The sequence below is a fragment of the Panthera tigris genome, chromosome D2, assembly GCF_018350195.1.
Source record: "Panthera tigris isolate Pti1 chromosome D2, P.tigris_Pti1_mat1.1, whole genome shotgun sequence".
NCBI classification, from domain to species: Eukaryota; Metazoa; Chordata; class Mammalia; order Carnivora; family Felidae; genus Panthera; species Panthera tigris.
This window is the reverse complement of record NC_056670.1, coordinates 13,774,598-13,795,227: the sequence shown is the minus strand read 5'-3', so window position 1 is coordinate 13,795,227 and position 20,630 is coordinate 13,774,598. Positions and strand designations below refer to the sequence as shown.

Below are 20,630 nucleotides of genomic sequence, written 5' to 3'. Positions count from 1 at the left end.
ACGGTGGTCTTTAGCTTTCAAGAACCATTTTAGCTGATTTGACAAACATCAGCCCGAAGTACATGTGACTGTCGCGGGACGCACGGGCTCAGTCATGAGGATGGTGATTGCCTGTGGGGGTGGAGAGCACTCTGGGAGGCTTTGCGGAGGGGACAGGCAGACAGGGAGTGGAGGGGAGGAAATGGACATGAGCTTCTGTAGAGGAGGGGTTGGGGATCAAGAGAGCTGGAAGGTGGGCCTGAGCAAACACATTCAAAGGGATGCCTTCCTCAGAGCTGCATCTGACCCAGATGTGCCTTTCTTTCAGGCTTAGAAAACCGAATCCCTTCCTGTGCTTTGCCCCCCGAACTTGCAGACAGCCACTCAGAAGAGAAAGGACTTCAACAGCACTGGACCAAGCCAGGGACACGAGGGGCAGGGAATCCAGTGACCTCCACCTCTCCTCTCTAATGCTGCTGAAAAGAAGCGTTCTTAGGGATAGCAGAGACTTGCATTTTTCCTTTAGGTTGTTTGTGTTTGTTTGTTTGTTTGCATGTATTTTTTTTGTTTGTTTGTTTGGTTTGGTTTTAAAGAGGGAAGTTTTATTTTTGCTCAGGTCAACCTTCTCTCTACCTAAAAAAAATTAAACGTGAGACAATACACAGGTTTCAGAAAGGGTGCCTCAGGAATAAAAAAGCTTCTGGAGTTTTGTGCAAGGCTACGCACACACCTTGGGTGGCTCCAGACCTTACTGGCCACAGCAGAAGTATCCAAATTCAGAGTTAGAGGCTAAGGCATGTAGTCTCACCCGAGTTTCCAGAATCCCCAGACACCGTCCTAGGCATTCCTCATCAGACAGGCATCATAATGAATGCCTGTGATCTTTCCTTCCTTTCTGCGCTCTGACTTTCGATTGCACTGGGTGGGAACCAACTCTTGGCATTGCAAGTTATTAGGCGAGAGAGGCACAGATTTATAAGTCTTCCTTCTTAGGAAATTACATATACCGACAACGTACTTCATACAACATACTCCATATTTTTGTGGCAGGTGCAGAAAGATTTCAAGTACATTGGTTCTAGGGAATGAAAACAGTGAGTTTCTTCTTCCTAAAGTCTTTGAAGAAACAATTTATAAGGTACCAATCTCTTGGATCTGAGAGCTGTACTCTCCAAAGTAGAACCAGACCATCAAGAATCCGCTGCAGGAGCCGAGTCTAAGAAAAAGTTCCTAAGAAAACTGGACAACCTGGTAGGGGAGAGAAAATATCTGGGGCTGAGAAATAAAATTGTGTTGACATACCATTGCCATACACCTAGCACCACTATAAAGACAAACTACACCGTTCTCCAGAGGAATGTGGCAATTCGTCATCCCGCACTACACTCGTGAGCCCAAGCAATGCTAAGCCAAAACCCCACAAAGCCTACACTTGGCAGCATGAAGGCTGAAAAGCACATTACTGGCCGAAAATTGCCGTGGATTAAATTCACATTAATTCATCTTAAGCCCCATAATATCTTGTCTGGGACGGACTAAAAAATGTTTGACCGTTCCGCACCAGAGACAGTAGATTCATGCCTCTGCTGAGTTTTGGGAGGCTGCTGACGAGCCCAATCCATCTATTAGAGAGATGAGATGAGATTGGTCTTTTTGAGAATAAGCAACACACAGGTCTTCAGGTCTGCGTCCACGCATACTATGCTTATTTTGATGAGGAACTGAGTTCTTGATAGAAAAATAACTTTTTTTTTTTTTAAGTAGGCTTCGCGCCCGGCGCAGAGCTCAACTCGGGGCTCGAACTTAGGACACGGAGATCAAGACCTGAGCTGAGATCAAGAGTAGGGAGACTTAACCAACTAAGTCACCCAAGTGCCCCCCAAAATAACTTTTATTTGTATTAATGCATTTCGGATGGCTTATGTATTAGTTGTCTCAGGCTGCTATAACAAAATACTGCAGTGTGCCTAAACAACAGACACTTACTTCTCATAGTTCCGGAGGCCAAGAGTCAAAGGTCAAGGTGCCGGCAGATTCGGTTTTGGGGAGGGGCCCAATTCCTGGCTTGCAGATGGCCGCCTTCTCAGTGTGTCTTCCTATGGCATGGGGAGCGAGAGAGAACTCGAGCGAGCTCTGGTCTCACTCACTTGCTCTTCTTATGAGGACACTAATCCCACCCTTGGGGCCTCACCCTCATGGCCTCATCTGAACCTAATTCCTTCCAAGGGCCCCACCTCCAAACACCATCACGTTCAGGGTTAGGGCCTCAACATGTGAATGTAGGGAGGACACAGACATTCAGACCACAACAACTTCCCAATGGGAGGATGTAACGTGAACTAACACTGTCACAGAGGTTCTCTGAGCCCTCCACAACAGTTTTCCGATATTCATTTATGCACCCACAAACACTTCTGGGCTGCCACGTTAGTTATACCCCTTGGACGCAAGCAACATCCACTCACGCTTCGACTTAAAACCACGGCTTCCTGTTGTCTTTCAATTAAAGCCAACCCCCTTCACGTGGCTGACAACACCTGAAATTCAGGTTTGTTATTTCTCCAACCCGGCTCTCCCCACGTTTTCTTTCCCACAACCTAACGCATCTTTCTGCCTCTCTGGATTGTGCGACACCGCCCTTGGCTCGTCACGATTGCATCCTCTAGCCATCTCATTGACCCGCTAACCCCTCCTCGACCAGCCAGGCCCAGCTCAAACATGGAACGTTCAGAGATGGGACGACACCCATCTTTACCGTGGGGCCCGGTGGAAAGTTGTTCGGAGAAGGCGGGATTTGAGCTACAAGAAAGGACAAGTTGAATTTCCACAAGGAGGGCCGGTGGGTGCACACAGGCCTGTGGGGCCAGATCAGTCAGAAGCCATCTTGGAGGCACTAACACTTGTGCCAAGAATGGACCCTGGGGCGCCTGGGTGGCTCAGTCGGCTAAGCTTCCGACTTCGGCTCAGGTCGTGATCTCACAGTTCGTGAGTTCGAGCCCCTCATCAGGCTCTGTGCTGACAGCTCAGAGCCTAGAACCTGCTTCGGATTCTGCGTCTCCCTCTCTCTCTGCCTCTCTCCCACTTGCACTCTGTCTCTCTGTCTCTCAAAAATAAATAAACATTTAAAAAAATTAAAAGAAAAGAACGGACAGTCTCCTACTTTACAGGATTCATAGGCCGCCAAGCATCGATTTTCGTAGGAAGAGGGATCGGGTCTAAATATTTTAAAGACCTTTTCAACTAAGGTAACTCTGAGGGCACGTGAATTATGCAAGCAGAGAGTTTCGGCTTCCTGTCTCCGACTCCAGAGTGCGCTCGGGACAGTTTATTTGAGATCTTTCTTAGTTATTTTCACGGAAGAGGGGCCCACACGTCCCCTTCATGCTCCTCTGGAATAGTTTCCAAATATGTACTAGAAGGCCACAACACAGCACCTAACCATCTATCTGGCCTCTGAGCCAGGTGTGTGTGTGTGTGTGTGTGTGTGTGTGTGCGCGCGCGCGTGTGTGTGCGCACACATGTGCACGTGCATGCGTGTGCACGTGCACGGGTGCACACGGGTGTGTGCAAGCACGCGCGTGTGCTGGTCACGACGCGCTGGAAGGGAGGTGCGGCGGGACAGGCCAAGCGAGCCGCGTTCCCGAACGTGGGCAGCGTGTCCGTTCGGACGCTGGCACAGCACGGTGGGGCTCGGGGAGCGCATTACCGGGGAATCACTTCAGCCGGGCTTCCCTTTCACCCGCTGCAGACAGAGCGTAAAAATATCTCCAGCGGGCATTCTTCCCAAACAGGGGAGGCAATTCACTTTTCAGGGGAAATGCCCTGTTGAAAGAAAATGAAGTCCCCTGGGGGAAGGGGGGGGAGGGATGCGTCGGACTCCAGGGAGGTTCAGTGCCTAGGGTGTTTGGGGGGGGGCACAGAGTGTCCAGTTGCCTTTGGGAGACCAAGAGAGGAATGTTGAGGTCTGACACCCCTCTGCAGGGGAGGGAGGTTGACTGAGGGAAGGTGAAGTTCTCCTCCGGCCAAGCTGCGGATTCCTCTTGTGAGGCCCGGGGCCAGCCCGGCAGCTGGCTGCCCCCGGGCCCTGCCCGGGGGGACTTTCTCAGGACAGAGCCCCGGGCCCACTCTGGCTCCTGCTTCCTGCGACAGCCACTCGGGTGCCCACGCCTCAACCAGGCGTATTTTCAAGCCACCCAAAAATAACAACATCTGATACGAGGCCTCCGACGGCTTTGGCCGGGGTCATGTTACCAAATTCTTGACTCAAGGATTGTAAATGAGAACTCCTTTTTTTTTTTTTTTTTTTTTCCAGTCAGGCTATTTTTTTCCCTGTTTCTTTTCTCGAGCTGTTGGGAGAACCCCAACCAAGGAATCAGTGCTTAATGGGTCATGGGGTATAAATAGTAGTGTTGAGACCATAACACAAGGCTCTTTGTACTATCATGCAACTAAACCTAAAAAAAAAAAGCTTCCAGACAGACCAGCTAACATACCAGCATGGGGCTCTCTGGGGGAGTGTGTGTGGCATTGCTGACCACAGGCTACATTCTATATTTGTCCACTCCAGCACTCCACTACTGAAGTCTATTTACAGCCTCACCGTGTACACAGGATACCCTATTCATGAAGTAGGTACTCAGAAAAAAAAAAAAAGAAACCATCCCATATATATTTTTGTGCCGCCGATAGTTCATACACATAAGCTGAAGCAACAAAAGTCAACACCGAAGCGGGAATCCCAAGCTTTGTGAATATCTTCTTGCTTGTCCACGGGCAGCAAATGGGGATGAACATACCTGTTCCCTGAAAGTTGGCTCGAAGTCACGTGAGGTGTGGCTTCGAAGCTTAAGAGATGGAATCTGGGGGCTTCTTTGCTGTGAGGCACTCTTTAAATATGAGCGATTGTCCTAATTAAACTAAATTTCCATCACGGGGTCAGTTCTTTGATGAAGCGGAAGGAGACGATCCAAAGGATCTATTAATTTGCCACCAGTCATTGTATTTGGAGACCCTGAGGGATCCTGAAAATGGATTAATTACGACAGGCCTGACGGTGGATTTCTGGGCGATTACGGTATTATAAGGGATGCCAATTTTCATGTGACAGGGAAATTCATAGACTCTAACACAAGTCCTGTTATGATAGGAGAAGGGACCAGGCTGAGGGACAGGTGACTTAGCAGCTGACGAGTGCAACAATTCTCAGAATTTTGTGGCTCAGAATGTGTGCTGGCTACCAAGAACTGCGATTTTAGAAATAGAAAGTTCAGACGGCGAGCCCACTGGGCAGAAACTCGAATTCTTGGTTCAGGAACATGCCCGGAGGCGCTCAGGGCTGGGCCGAGGTTCTGGCCATTCAGCGTCCTATATTTAAATTCTGAGCCTGTCGGCAAAGTAATAGTAATAATAAATCTCCTGTGGCAAAGAGCCTCTTTCTTTTGTGGGCTCTCCTACAGGACTTGTTGGGCAAGATAGACCTCTGGGCTGCCGTGATCCCGCCTCCCCATCTTCCGGTGGGTAGTATGTGGGACAGCGTGGGAGGTGACACTTCTGCTCAAGCGGTTGGATTAACCAGAACATTAGCGGGAGAACAACACGGTGGGGGGCAGAGTGGGGTTCAGGCCGCACTGCGGAGGTACCTCAGAGGTGATGCCACCTGTTAACGAGGGTTCGTATTCTGGTAGCCGGTATTGGAGCTGTGTCGCCGGAGAGAAGGGAAGAAAGGTACAGGCAGAGCTGTTGGGTCCTAGCTCACACAGAAGGCGGGGAGGGGAGCCACACTCTGAGACCGAGGGCTGCCCGTTGAGTGCCTACTTAGCAGTAGGCAGGAGCCAGTGCTAAGCGCTTTCCATAATCATCTCGTCCAGCGTGCACAAACTCCTCGTGATGCCGGTGCTTTGCTTACGCCTAGTCGACACACGGGGACAGAACCACGGCAAAGAGCGTGTCCAAGACCACATGGCTAACGGCACTGTGGAGGCAGAATTGGAATCCAGACTCTTTGATGTCAAAACCCAGGCTATTCCTGACTCGGCCGAACGTCTTCCTCTCTCCGTACCTCACATTCTAGGCACAGCAGTGCGTCTAGGACTCAGGATATCTCAGGGGTGAAGTCAGAGGAACCTCAGGGAGAAGAGGTCATAGTGCCATACGGCCCCCAGGGCTGGCCCTGAACGGGGGACTCCTGGCTCCCCTCCATGCTGTGAGTGCCTGTCATCCTTGCTGGACAGAGATCAGGAACATCTGGGCCCGGAGCTGGGGACCTTCGAGCTGAGATTTCAGCCGGGTCTCTGTGCCGTAAGTTGATGAAAAGAAAATCTGCACTTCAGGACATTTGCACATACCCATGAAATCGTATTTAAGAAGATCCTGATTGGCACAGATGAAAACGCGCCCGTTTTCATCCTCCAGCTTTAAATGGAAACTAAGACAAGCTTGTGGTTCCACTGGGAATCGAACCCAGGATTTTCTGCGTGTAAGGCAGATGTGCTAACCGCTACACCATGGAACCTGAAGACTCAGTTCCCGGCTCAAAGAGCATGTGCTATACAGTCCTGTGTTTTCACTTTTCCCGGCTCATTACCTGCCGTCAATCAGTTGGGAAGAAAATGAGCCCCTGACACATCCCAGGTCACAAGCCCACCTCACTCGCCTCACTTCATCTCACCTCCTAGGCATTCTATCATCTCACATCCTCGCAGGAAGTACAATAAGATATTTTGAGAATGAGATCACATTCACGTAACTTTTATTGCAGTATAGGCTTATAGTTATTCGATTTTATTATTAGTTATTGCTGTTCAGCTCTTACTGTGCCTAATTTATAAAGGAAGTAGGTATTTATCATAGGGATGTATGGGGTAGGAAAAAACATAGCATAGATGGGGCTGGGTACCATCCGTGGGGTTCGGGCATCCACTGGGGATGTGGGAACGCATCCCAGCGCCTAAGCTGGGGACTACCCTCGTCTGTCTTAGCCTCCCAGGGGCTACCCTGGTTAACTTCCTCGAGCTGCTGCGACGACAGCCCTAGACTCTTATATGCTGAACTTTGAGACACAAACTTCTCACCCTAAATCATGCCACCCTCTGCTCCTGCCAAGAATTGCTGAAGGACGGTCAGTGCTCTGAAGTCTTTGCCCCCTTCGATGCCAATTCAACACAGCACCCCCAGGAACTACCCGAGGAGGCTGCTTCGGATGCTTTCCTCGGAGTGACGGCTCGTATTTTCGGATCCCCACATCTGCTTATCTCTGCCTTCCCCGGGAGACTGAGAGCCCCCCCCCCATCCCCCATGAGCTCCTGGACCCCGCACGGTGCCTGGCGTGCGCGTGTGGGCGGGTCGGGCTCCCTGAGTGAGGCCACAGAAGCCACGAGAGCCAAGGAGCAGTGCCCGGGCAGCACAGATGCATACGCTGCTCCCCGTGGGGGGGGGGGGGGGTGACGGAGTGAGTCTCCCCAGCGCCCAGAGCTCCGTGCCCCGCCCCCCTTCTCCCCCCTCCCCCGCCCCCTCCCGTGCTCAGCCCTACCGGGCACCCCCGCAGCTTTCGCACACCTCCTGCCATCCTTGCCTAACCCTGGGGGCTGGGGAGGAACGGGCAGTTCTGATCCTCGCCCCGAGGCTACCCCAGCTGCGCTTGGAGTCGTTCTTAGTCTTCTGATCTAGGCATTTGTCATCTTCTCCCAAGCCCGAGTCCTGCTCCAGTTGGCGGAAATGAGGCATATTCGCAGGTTTGGAGTCATCCTCCACACCCTCTTCTCGCCCCTGCCCGAAATCAGCTCCGTCTCCAAGCCTTATCAACAACCTCTTTGAAATTCTCTTCTGTGAGCTCCTCTGCGGCCATCCGGGACCAGTTCCGTGGAAGGGAGTGGCGTAAAGGCCTGTCAGCAAAGTGGTTTTTCCATTCTCCACCAGTATCTGGGCCGTGGCCGGCTTCCTCACCCGCGGCCAGCCTCCCGACCTCCCTGTGCTTGAGTTTCCGAAAGCTTGGAGGTCCCAGCTTCCCCCGCTTACTCAAACAGCATTCCCCGTGACCCCCTCGTAATTATCCTGCGGTTACAGAAGGCACAGATTTTTCTTCTTGATCCCAAGACACACGATGCTAATTTCTGCTCTGCCTGTGTCTTCTTGCCTCCCCTCTGCTGCGCCGCCTCTCAGGCCTCTCTGGTGTCCATCTTCTGTGGGAACCCTTCCTTGTCCCTGCCACCCCTGCCGGGCCTACCGCCTTCTTTGAACTGCACCCCCAGAGTGTGGATCAGGTCTCCTGTACCTGCTTGAATGCTGTCTTAGAGCGGATCCATGACTCAATGTGCACTGCTTGAAATTTCCAAATAGAGTCTAAGTTCTTTGAGAATAGGGTCTGAATCTTATTTATCTTGTGTTCCTCACTGTGCCTTGGGAGGTACTTATAACTTACAGAACCTAGTGCTCGCTGAGAAAAATTAGGAAAGTGTTAATTAAGAAACAGTTGACAGCTTTATTTGGGGGAAAAAGGTCTTGCAGCGGGATTTTGTTTGCACTGGCTGCTGCTGCTACTTAAACTTTCATTTCTGCTTTTTCTTTCTCCTTCTCTTTTCCCTTTTCCTCCATGCTCATCAACTGTCTATCTCGTGGGCCAGTCCATTTTCTGTAGGCTGCGAGATGGCCAGATCTTAAAAAAATTATAACAATCTAAACTCCTTAGTGCCTCAATGTATAGGATGCATACAATAAATGTGTGTCAAATGAATTAAATCAAGAAACTTCTGGCATCTAGAGGCGCCTGGGTGGCTCAGTCGGTTGAGCATCCGACTCTCCATCTCAGCTCAGGTCACGATCTCACAGTTTGTGAGATCAAGCCCTGAATCGGGCTCTGCATTGACAGCACAGAGCCTGCTTGGGGTTCGGGATTCTCTCTCTCTCCCTCTCTCTGCCCACCCCCTGCTCGCTCACACACACTCTCTCTTCCTCCCTCTCTCAAAATAAACTTAAAAAAAGAAAGAAAGAAAGAAAGAAAGAAAGAAAGAAAGAAAGAAAGAAAGAAGAAAGAAAGAAAGAAAGAAACTTCTGGCATCCAGAATCCATAAAATCCCACGGTACTAAAGCCAAATGCCTCCTTCTTTGTTCTTAACGCATGGAACACCAGCCTTGCGAGGTTTTAGTCTTAAAGCGCTTCATCCACTGCTATTTTTATTCTGTTTTCTCCTCCTCCTTCCACCTCTATTCTGCCCTATTCAATTTTCTAGTGTCTTCTTAAAAGTGATTATCTGGCTTTTAAAACACCCTCTCATGAAATAAAGTTCCATAATTATGAATGATAATTGTTGGACATTATCATATTTGCTATAGTAAGAGGCAATCCACTGAGATTAATCAGTGGGAAATGTGCAATTTAGGAAATGACCTCTGTATATCCTAGGAAAAAAAAAATTAACCGGTTAATAGGAGATGAGATGGTTCGGGCATTAGTTCTTAGAGTCTCCAAAGGTGATTGTATGGATTTCTAAAAATCACCTTGCCTTCTGGATTGCAAGCCGCAGAGTCAAGATATGTGTGGTTATTGATATTGATATTAAAGCGCCCTGTGTTGACTTAGAACACCACCCTGCAGCTACAAGGGGCTGTTAGTGGAAGCTAAACAGTAATGTCACACGCCGGGACACTGCATTGTTGGATCATCCCGTCACGTGCCACAACAGAGCCAAAGAGCCTATAGGAGTACCCCTTGAGAAAACCCAGGTAGAAATCTGGAAGAGGCAATGAGAAACATTCCATACACTGTGTAGCTCCCTGCATAGACGGTATGCATTTTAAAGCTAATAATTTATGTTTTCTTTGTGATAGCAATTCCGTATTTTATTCAGCATAGCAATCACCCCGATTGATTCATAAAAGCAAAATTGCCTAATCAATGGACTAGAAATACAGTCACTGTGAATATAAATTCTTTCCTCTTCTAATGATTCCAAGCTAATCATTTCGGCTCCTCTGGCTCGTTTTCCTGATTAAACCAGGAGAATAAAGACAACAGGGACATGTGACTCCTACATTAGCAAACTAAGCATGAAGAATGAGAATAAACCAGTGGGTAAGCAAAGGGTTTGGTGGGATTTGTAGAATCCATTCTGTGGCACAGCTTAACTAATATTGCCCATGCTGCCAGGGTCCCCAAAAGCGTTACCCGTAAATGCTGTAAACCAGTGATAAAAAGAAGATAGGATTTAGGGTTAGAAGGTCTGGATTTAAATGGAGGCTTCACCGAATAACTTTCAGCAAGGCGCGATTTCTCTGATGCTTTTGTTTCAAAGGCCTGACAGAAGCAAAAGGCTTTGTAAATCACACAGCCCTGGGTTAGCGTTCAGCGGAATTTTTCTTTTTTTTCCTGCACAACTTAGAATTCTGTGCCAGGTTATCTAGCAGCGCCCTTGTTTAATTCCAGCAACATTTTGCCCCTAGCGTGTCTCTCCCTAGCTCAGAAGGATCCCCAGGCACAACTCTGCTGAGTTTTTCTCCTGAAGGCTCAGGTCCGGCTAGTGGTCTGCTGGTTCCTGCAGCCCGCCATCGGCACGTGGAAGATTCTCGTCGCCCGGTGACGGATGGGAGTGCCAACTGCACGTGGCCAAGCTGGCGCACTCCTGGAGCACCCGTGCGAGGACAGCACGGTGCGGGGAGGATCCGTGTACTTCTCAGCAAGGGTGCAGCGGTGGCCTCCCCTCGCATGCTAGGTGACACGCCCTTGCCGGTAACGACAATGGCAGCCTGGTGGGGAGGGAAGTGGTACAGACAGGGGGAGCACGAGAGAGGCATTTTATAGCTTGTGAAGATACGAGTCCCGCCACTTCAGTTATTTTTTTTTTAACATATAAAAACAAATTACAGATCAAAATCTCAGAGACAGCCCCCTCGCTTGGGCTGTCCCAACATGTCTTCCAGTCACCTTCCTCCTGCATTCTCTGTCCCGGCCACGCCACCTCTGTCAACAGAGGGTGAGTCACTCTCCTCGGCTTCCAGTGGCTCCCCGTGGCACCCCAAAGCTCGGCCCGTGTCCTAACAGGTGTAGAGCTGGCCACCATGAGTTCAGTGCTGGGGATCACTCCCTCGGTGGCAAAGAGGAAGACCGATCAGGAACAAAGAAGTCTTGAGGCGCACGCATCTACCTGCCTACCGGCCACCACCCTGCCCCTCCATGTGGGGCTAACTCTGACATCAGGGCGGGAGCACCCCTCCTTCCAGGCAGCTGTCCTCTCCAGGGATTAGGGCTGCTGCCTGTGACCCTGCAGGTGGAGACCGCTCAGCCCCAGGGGTCACCAGTCCCATGGGCTACAGTACTTCATGTGCCCTTAGACACGGGCTCAAACCTGAAGTGAGTCAAACTCGAAGCTGACCTGCCTGTGGATTCTTCAGGTCCAAGAGCCAATGAGTTCCCTTTACAGTTCGAGACTATAGCTTGAGGGGGTAGCTGAGAGCTGTAACTGAAGAGCCACGGAAACTTCTAGAAGCCTTCCCCAGGGGCAGTGGTTCTAGGATAGGGCGAGGAAGGACACTCAGGCAGTCACATGGGAACTCGGCGAGTGGTACAAGGTGATCCTGGGACCCAGAGGCACTCAGAAGTCCTTCGTCATGCCTGGATTGGCCTGAGGACTGGGGTAGACGTGTGCCTTCATGGTGGGATGACGAAGGAGCCCGGGGCCGAGGAGTTTCAGTGTCTCCTCCTCTGTGCAGCTCCCTTTGCCCCTACCTGCCCCGTAGAGTGACCATGTCTTCCCAAAGCCTCCATGGTCGCTTAGAAATACATTTATTGTGACTCAGCAAAAACGGAACAGACAGGCAGTAGCACCCACATTAGCAATCCCACATGAAATCTTTAGCACACACTGAAGTAAGACACACTTAGTTTTACACACCCCCTTCAGCACACATTACGTATTTTGGTAGCGAGGGTACCTCCAGTCTCTTTTCAGGTCTGCCCAAAGACTAAGCCTCTTTAGCTATCTGTTTTCAGACTTCTTTGTCTCTTGTGGCCTTCCTATGGGGACTGGTGCCCAGGGCAGCCTAACCCCGAGTTCTCCCAGCATTGTGGGGACGAAGTCTGCAGTTTCTCCTGGTGACTTTGACCCCCCGCCCCCCACCGTGGAGCCCATGGCCAACCTGAGCGTAACATTTCTGCAAGGCCACGTAGAAATGTGACCCAGGGGTCTGTAACTGCACCATAACCATGAGAACCCCCTCCCAGAAAGAGCTGTGTCCTTAGGATGAGCTGGGGATTTGGGGGAACACTATTGGATCAATACTTTACAGGTGATCAGAGTAAAGTTGTCTTGATATTTTTGTAAATTATGTGTGAGGGGAAGTAAGTCCCTAACTTCAGGTAGGGTAAAGTTTCTATCGGTAGAGAAATCCCAGGTTAAGTAGTAAAAGTCAGTATTTTTACATTACCTTAGAGCTTACAGTGCCTTTTCAAGTTCTTGGTTCTATACCTAATACTATAGGTATTAAACATTTCCTCCTTACCTGTGGTAGGGTGAGTGATATGTACATTTGGTTAATCTAGAACACGAGGTGCCTGGGTGGCTCAGTCGGTTAAGCGTCTGACTTCGGTTCGGGTCACGATCTCGAGGTTTGTGAGTTCGAACTTCGCATCGGGCTCTGTGCTGACAGCCCAGAGCCTGGAGCCTGCTTCGGATTCTGTGTCTCCCTCTCGCTCTCTCTGGCCTTCCCCCACTCGCACTCTGTCTTTTCTCTCTCTCAAAAATAAATAAACCTTAAAAAAATAAAATAAAAAATGAAAAAACTGACCTTGGCCCTTGCTGCTAGAGAGAGACAGAACCAGGACTGAAGCAGCCTCAGGCTTCTCCATCCCAGCCTCTCTCTGGCTCCCAGAACCTGGTGGCCTTCCTTTGTCCTCTCCACCAGGGCCAAGGATGGGCCAGAGATCCCCGAGATGAGGCTGGGCAGGGGAGAGCCATGAAGACTCACAACCCAAGTGTGAAGGTGGGAGTTTTCAGGCTAGAGAAGGGACGAAGGGCTGGAAATCCACTCCCACTGGAAGTGGTGGGGGAGATTCCCTGCCAGAGGACTCTGGAGGTGGAGGGCTGCAATTTAAATATGGATTCCCAGAAGGCCTATCAGAGAGATCTGTCCACAGAGGGCCCGGGGGGGGGGGGGGGGGGGGGGGGGGGGGGGGGGGGGGGGGGGCAGACCTGAGTGGTGAGATCTCTAGGGGTTGGGTGAGGGGAGAGAAGATGGTTGGTCACACCCCCCCCTCCCCAGGGCCTCGGGTGCTTCTTGTTCGGGGATAAAGAACTAGTCTCTGGGTTTATGGTATAACTGCCCCGAGGAGACTTAATGTATCACTTCACTTAACCCTCACAATAAACTGAAGAAGTAGGCACTATTCTTATCCCCATTCTACAGATGAGGAGGCTGAGGTTTAGAGACACCCAAGAACTTATCCAAGGGCACAGCCAGGCTGGTGGAGTCAAGGCAGTCGTGACTGTGACCGTTTCACACTGTCCTTGGCCAAATCTTTCCATAAAAGAACAGCTGCAACCAGCCTGGAAGGCCCCCCCCCCCCCCCCCCCCCCCCGCCCCGGGGAGCTGTTAGGTGAGCCAAGCTGCTGCACATCCCCCCACCCCACCCCTGCCGCCCTCCTCTCTCCTCCTGTGCCAGGAGAAGGTGGAAGTTCAGAGCAGGCTGAACTCTTTGGGGTCAGCCATCAGAACGCATTCTCACCATTCTGGGGGGCCCCCTGGGAGAGGCTGTTACCGCCCACCCCCAAGGAGAATGCGCTTCCTGCCTGCTACCTCCTGCTTTACCTGAAACCCCGCCCCCTACCTCCTACCCCTGCAGAAAGCATCTCAGGTTACATCACCCTTTGGACTCTGATGTGGTTCCTTAGCATATGCCCCTGACCTTTTCTTCCTGCTTTTTTGAATCTGCATCTGTCCGCCTGGACCCTCCTCCTGCCTGGCTAAACAGTTCCTGTAGGATCCCCGTGCTTGCTTACCATCCCCAGATCCATCCCACCTGGCTGAGCTCTTTTCCTTCTCCCAAGCCCTGCCCTGCCACTGGCCCCCTTCAGTTTCCTCCTCCGTGCAGCCCTCCTGATGTTCTCTCTCTGCAGTCCAATGATCGTGTTTCCACGAAATCTTCCAAATACATTTTTATGACTTTTTTCTTTAAAAAAAAATTTTTTTTTAGTGTTTATTTTTGAGAGAGAGAGAGAGAGAGAGAGAGAGCATGAGCTGTCGAGGGGCAGAGAGAGAGGGAGACACAGAATCCGAAGCAGACTCCAGGCTCTGAGCTGTCGGCATAGAGCCTGATGCGGGGCTCAAACCCGTGAACTGCGAGATCATGACCTGAGCAAAAGTCAGACGCTTCACTGAGCCCCATGCACCCCAGGTGCCCCATGACTCTTTTCTTACCATTCACTATTTTGCACCACACTCCCCTCATTAAGATCAGAGACTAAATTCAGCCCTTTAACAAATATTTACTGAGAACATGCCCACGCCCCCCACTATTGTGCCACAGGGGGGTGCTTTGCCCTGTCTCGTAGGCTTTACACTCCAAGGCATGCAGGGGTCGGGGCGCGGGGGAGACAGAAAGTTATAAACCAACAGACACAAACAATGTCTGATGGGGAACAGTGCTAAGGGGAAGAATGAAACAGGGACAGGATTCTAGAATGGGGGGTAAGTTGGGACGGTTATTTTATAGAGAGTATGCATGCAGTAGGCTGAGTAATGACCCCTCCCCAAGATGTCCACATCCTAACACCCTGAGCCTGTGTATACGGGATGTTGCTTGGTAAAGAGACTTTGCAGATTTGATTAAGTTAAGCATTTTGAGATAAGCCGAGTATCCTGAACTACTCAGCTGAGCCCAGTGTAATTATACGGGTTTTTTTTTTTAAAGTTTATTTATTTTGAGGGAGAGAGAGAAAGAGTACACGCGCGTGCAAGTGGGGAAGCGGCAGAGAGAGAATCCTAAGCAGGCTCCACACTGTCAGTGCAGAGTCCAACGTGGGGTTCAAACCCAGCAACCATGAGATCATGACCCGAGGTGAAACCGAGAGCCGGCTGCTTAACCGACTGAGCCACCCAGGCACCCCAATTATAAGAGTCTTTAGAAGAGGGAGGCAGGAGGCAACGTGAGGACAGAAGCGAGGGTTCAGAGTGGTGGCAGGAAGGGGTCACAAGCCGAGGAATGTGGGCGGCCTCTAGGAGCTGGAAGGGGCAAGGAAATGGGTTCTGCCCAGAAGCCTCCAGAAGGAACCAGCCCCGTAAACATCTTAAATTTACCCTCCTGACATCCAGAACCCTAAGACAGTTATTTTGTGTTGTTTTAAGGCACGAAATTTGTGGGAATGTTTACAACAGCAACAGGAACACTGGGGCTGAGACCTGAAGGGAGTGAAGGAGCGAGCTATGCGTACATCTCAGAAGACCATTCCAAACAGAGGAGAGCAAATGCGAAGGTCCTGAGGCAGGAGCCTCTTCGGCAAGGTCAGGAAAGAGCGCGGATGTCAGTGTGGCTAAAACGGAGCCAGCAAGGGTCCGAGCCAGGTCTGAGAGGTAGCATGGCCTCGCAGGCCAGCGGAAGACTTCACATCTGACTCTAAAGGAGATAGAAAACTATCGTAGGGCTTTGGATGAAGAAGAAACAAGATCAGGCCAGTATCTTTGAGGTTTATTCTGGCTGCTGAACTGAGAACAAACTGCAGAGAAGACGGGCGGGAGCTGGAAGAACAGGTAAGAAGCTTCTGCAGTGCTTCAGACAAGAGATGATGATGGTGTCCATCAGGTGGAGAGAGGTGACCAGATTCATGATTACATTTTTTTAATGTTTATTTTTGACAGAGAGACAGACAGACAGGCAGACATAGCATGAACGGGGGAGGGGCAGAGAGAGAGAGAGACACAGAATCCAAAACAGGCCCCAGGCTCCGAGCGGTCAGCACAGAGCCCGACGCGGGGCTCGAACTCACCAACCGTGAGATCATGACCTGAACCAAAGTTGGATGCTTAACGGACTGAGCCACTCAGGTGACCCTGAAGACACTGGTGTTTTTTTTGTTTTTTGTTTTTTAACAACTATCTAACTCCGACCCAGAGCCCAGCACCGCAGGGTGATGTACCCAAATTTAACAAGGACTTAATATGCGCTGACTATGCGTGTTATATAACCCTGTCATTCAATCCCCTCAACAACAATGCCACGACGTAGGTATAGCCTTAACCCATTTCACAGATAATTAAGCTGAGGTCAGAGGGTTAAGCGCTATGGTTAGAGAGGTGGAGCTGTGGCCAAAGCTCAAGAGCCTGCCTTCCTTACCATGAGTGGAGGAAAGGGATAAGCAAACCAGTAAATGAATCAATACATGACCACACCCACGTAGATGTGGGTTCTCATCTGGTGATTTTTCCTCTCCAATCCCTCAGAGATTGCACAGGCCATCTCCTTTCCTTCTTTTCAAAAAAAAAAAAAATATGTTTATTTTTGAGAGAGAGAGAGAGAGAACACGAGTGGGCGAGGGACAGAGAGAGAGGGGGACAGAGGATCCAAAGCAGGCTCTGTGCTGAAAGCAGCGAGCCTGAGGTGGGGCTGGAACTCACAAACCGTGAGATCGTGACCTGAGCCGAAGTCCACGGCTTAACCAACTGAGCCACCCAGGTGCCCCTCTCCTCTCCTTCCTAACTGCTTGCGATTGACCTCATCCGTGAAGACCTTCGACCCGACTAATTCCATCCAAGTCCTCAACCTCTCAGCAAACAGATGAATGACCTCCGGCTCGGTCTGGTCACGGCTGACACTTCACTCAGGGAATGTTTGCCATCAAGTTCTTCCCAGGGCTACAAATCCGTGGTGTTCATGAGCTCTGAAGGCTTACTTACAGATGTAAAGACCCATGTGCAGAGGAGTGTGATTTATAGGAAAAGGAAACGAGTTTTTTTACAAATCCAACATTTTTACCAAGGTCGAAATTTAGTGGTGTTCTTTTATTTTTCGTCATACGTCACTTTTATCGATTATTTTTTTTTAAAAAAAGGCACACTATGCTCAAACACAGGCTCACCCCAATCCCCCCTGCCACCAGGTGGCAATTACCACCCTTGCCTTTAAAGCCATCCGTGGACTTGGGTTGGCCATTTCAGTGGTTTATAGGGACGCTGGCCCTTCAGCAAATGAATGTGAGCATAGGAAACTTTTAAGAAAAGTATTCATTGCCTTCATTCGTGGTCTGTGTTTTTTGTTTTTTGTTTTTTTTTTTTTCCCAATAGAACTATACGTCCCCCAAGGTGATGAGAACTTCATGAATGGTCGGCTACTATGCTTTACCCTGCGATGTCCTTGCTACTCTAGCCAGAGAGACGATGCAGCTTCTATGATGACAGCAGGGGGAGCCCCTTCTCTCCAGTGTTTCAAGACCATTTGCTATTTCCTCTTTAATATAATAACCAAGCATCTATATTTTTAGTGGTACACATTCATGGCGCCCAAGTACCTAATGGGTATCACACCCAGTGCTTTCTTATGTCTGGCCGATGGATGAAAAACCAAAAAGCTGTCATTGAGACAGTCCAGTTTGATTCCTTTGCCCCCACTAAGTTAAGCACATGGTCAATAATAATAATAATAATAATGGCACATAGAAACACAAAAATGAATGGAATTACCTGAAATGATCACCCAAAGCCCAGGAACACCTAGAGACGTCCTGACCTCTGTTCCAGTGTTGTCGTGTGTCTGGGACAGAATTGGACAATTCTGAGGTGTGTTTTCAGAGAGACTCTCTCTGCAGAATTCGCTCTCAAAGGTCTTTTGTCCAGGAGCGGAGCGGGTGACTCTAGCGATGCCGTGTCAAGACCAATGGGCTCGGGCAAAGAGCAAAAATAGCTTCGTAGGAATCGAGCTGCAACCTGAGAAACCTTGCGAGTTCTTCGATAAAATACAGAAGGAGGGGACGGTTCTGTAGGAATTCATCCCACGCTTCTAAAATGATTTCGTGCCTGAAACTATTACACAACCCTCAGTCCACAGTGAAGTTCCTCGGCCCGCACTCCAAGGCTGGTACTACATGCCATTTCGGCGTCATCTTGTGCAAGGATGGGGTCATGCTTCTTGGATTTTTTTTGAGACGTTACTGCAGAGTATTGAATCTAACAATGAACGGAAATTAGAAGTCCATGGATTGCGGGGCACCTCCAGCGCCCAACGGTGCTATGACGCAAGAAAAAACTTTTTGGCCGTTGCTGTAATTTTAATAAAGGTCTCTCTGTAAAAAGGCAACTCCCTTTTAGGCAGTCGGTGGTTGCAGTACTTTATTTGACTCTGTAGTACCCATATGGGCATGTCCTGAGGTTCGCTTAATAAATAACATTTTTATGGACACGCACCCGTGCCTCGGTGTGCTTTCCCCGAAGACGGATGCCCCTTAAGTATGAGAGTTTACTCCACCAGCGTGGACCGTTTGCCTTATTATAGCCACAGTCGTTTAAAAAAAAAAAAAAAAAAAAAAGGCAGCCTCATGATTTCCAAAAAGGGAGTGACATCTGGGGCAGCTCTTGTCATGCGCCCTCCCCAACTTAGAAAATCCACCCGGGACAGCCGGCAGCGCGTCAGGGACCCTCGCGGCAGCAGCCAAGGCTCTTGCTGACGCGCGTTGCATCTTTTCTGGGCAACCGAGGGCTCGCCACACCCCGGAGCCGGCTGGCACGCCGCTCGCCCGCCCGCCTCGCCCGGCAGGAGCCAGACCTTTACTTTATTTGGTGCACGACTCGGTAACCGGTCCAGAGCGCGAGGCCGCGGAACGCACGCGGGCGGCCGCGCGCGCGCGCGCACGGCCCTCGCGGGCACGCGGGCGGGGGCGCGCGGCCGCGGCTCCTCTCTAATTATAGCCGCGCAGCTGGCGCGCCGGCGGGGCGGGTCCGGGCGCCGCCGCCCGCGTGGGGTCCCGCCGCCCGGCTCCACGTGCGCAGAGCGGGGCGCGGGGCGAAGGCGCTGCGCCGGCGGCCGTGCGGCCCGGCAGAAGTTCTAGAATAAATAAACACGGGCGCGGCGTGAGTCAGGGTGCCGCGCTGGAAACCGCAGCAAGGTCCCCTCGTGGGCGCAGGCCCTTACGCAGGCTGCCGGAGAGTCAGGGAGCCGCCTCCCCTTTCCTTCCCCTCCAGTAAACAGGGCTTGGCAGTGCTGGCGGCTGTTTTCTTCCTTTTCAAAAACGCCACTGTGAGCAACAATTAAAAAAAAAAAAAAAAAAAAGTGGAGAAAGACAAGGCTACAGTTTGACGATTTTGACCTGGCCCCGATGTTTCCAAATGGCTTCTTGATTTGTAGGAAGATAACCGAGGTCCAGCGGCCCCTTTCATGCATGACGGTTGCATGCTGGGCATAATGAATTTCTTGTGTGACAGCACTTTGGACTTTGGACTGCCTTCCTGTGTCACAGCCCTACCGAGGTTCCGGTTAGAAGTTCTAGAACGAGACTCAATCCTCCGGGTTAAGAATTTAGCCCTAGACCATGTATTTTCCAAACTCGCGGAAGGAAACCAGCAAGTAGTTAAACTTTGCTCAGTATGTGCCCTTAATCGAGCACACCGACCTTCCCCTGCCTGTCTGCGGGATTGTCTGTAAGCTCCAAGAAAGCTGGGGCCCGGACTCTTCAGCTGTTCAAAGCCTAGAATGATGTGCCTACTTAATAGGTGTTAAATAATAGCAACACCCCCACATGGTGCTTATTTAGAGAATAGTATTCCAAAAAACTTCTCTAATGACTGTGACCCTCCTGTGAAATTCTGATTCCAGTTGTAGGTGGGGTACAATAAATCTTTATCTTTTATCACCAAAAAGAGCTAATTGGAATGCTGTTTGGAGGCAGAAATAAGAAAACGGAGGTAAGAGGCCTTTTAGCCTGGGTTAAGGCATGCAACAGCCTTTTTCTGTCTTGCAGCTCCCGCGTCGTCTCTCAGCCTTTGGAGAACATGGAAGGCCCAAAGCCAAGGCTGTGTGTAACAAAATGTTGATGTCCTCGGCCCCAGACCATCCCTACTCCTACGTTTCAGTTCTCTGCAGAACTCTTATGAGTGTGGTTAATATTTTAAAATCGTACAATAAAGGTTTACTTTTAGTAAACTCTCACCGTACATTAAAATAAACTTTGGCCCTTAATTCTGAGGACATGTTTCTGGACTTATTTTTTCCTGGCGATGTAAATAGCCATATTTACAGTTCAAAAGATTCGATTTGAACTGCCAGGGGAAAGAGATTTTCTAAAAGGCAGAGAAGTATGCAGTGACCCAAGGACTGGTCTGCTAAACTTGCTGCCTGAATAACCTACACAACAAAACGTGACTCCTTTGTTGTGCGTGATGCCTGTCTCCTTGTAAGCATCTGAATATTAATGGATAGTAGGGACATTAAGAATGAAATAGTAATTGCTAAGCAAAAGTGGTTAAGTGATGGGTTCTACAGATTATAGACCACATTTGATTTCCCCAAAATATAAACTGAGAAATATTCAAATGGGACATTACTACTCTATATAGGATGTCTTATCTCAGCATCAAGGGCGTCTAACTGAACTGCCAGAGGAGGCTCTTTAGATTATGCAATCCAACTTCTAAAGTCCATTCAAAAGATGAGATCAACCAGTGTATTGATGCTTCCAATTTAA

General features: G+C 50.0%; 1 non-coding gene across 1 annotated transcript; it reads right to left on the bottom strand.

Moving 5' to 3' along the window:
- Positions 1–6,417: 6,417 nt before the first annotated feature.
- Positions 6,418–6,490, bottom strand: TRNAV-UAC. Its single transcript has one exon. It is a non-coding gene; the product is annotated as a tRNA-Val (tRNA).
- Between the last annotated feature and the right edge of the window lie 14,140 nt (positions 6,491–20,630).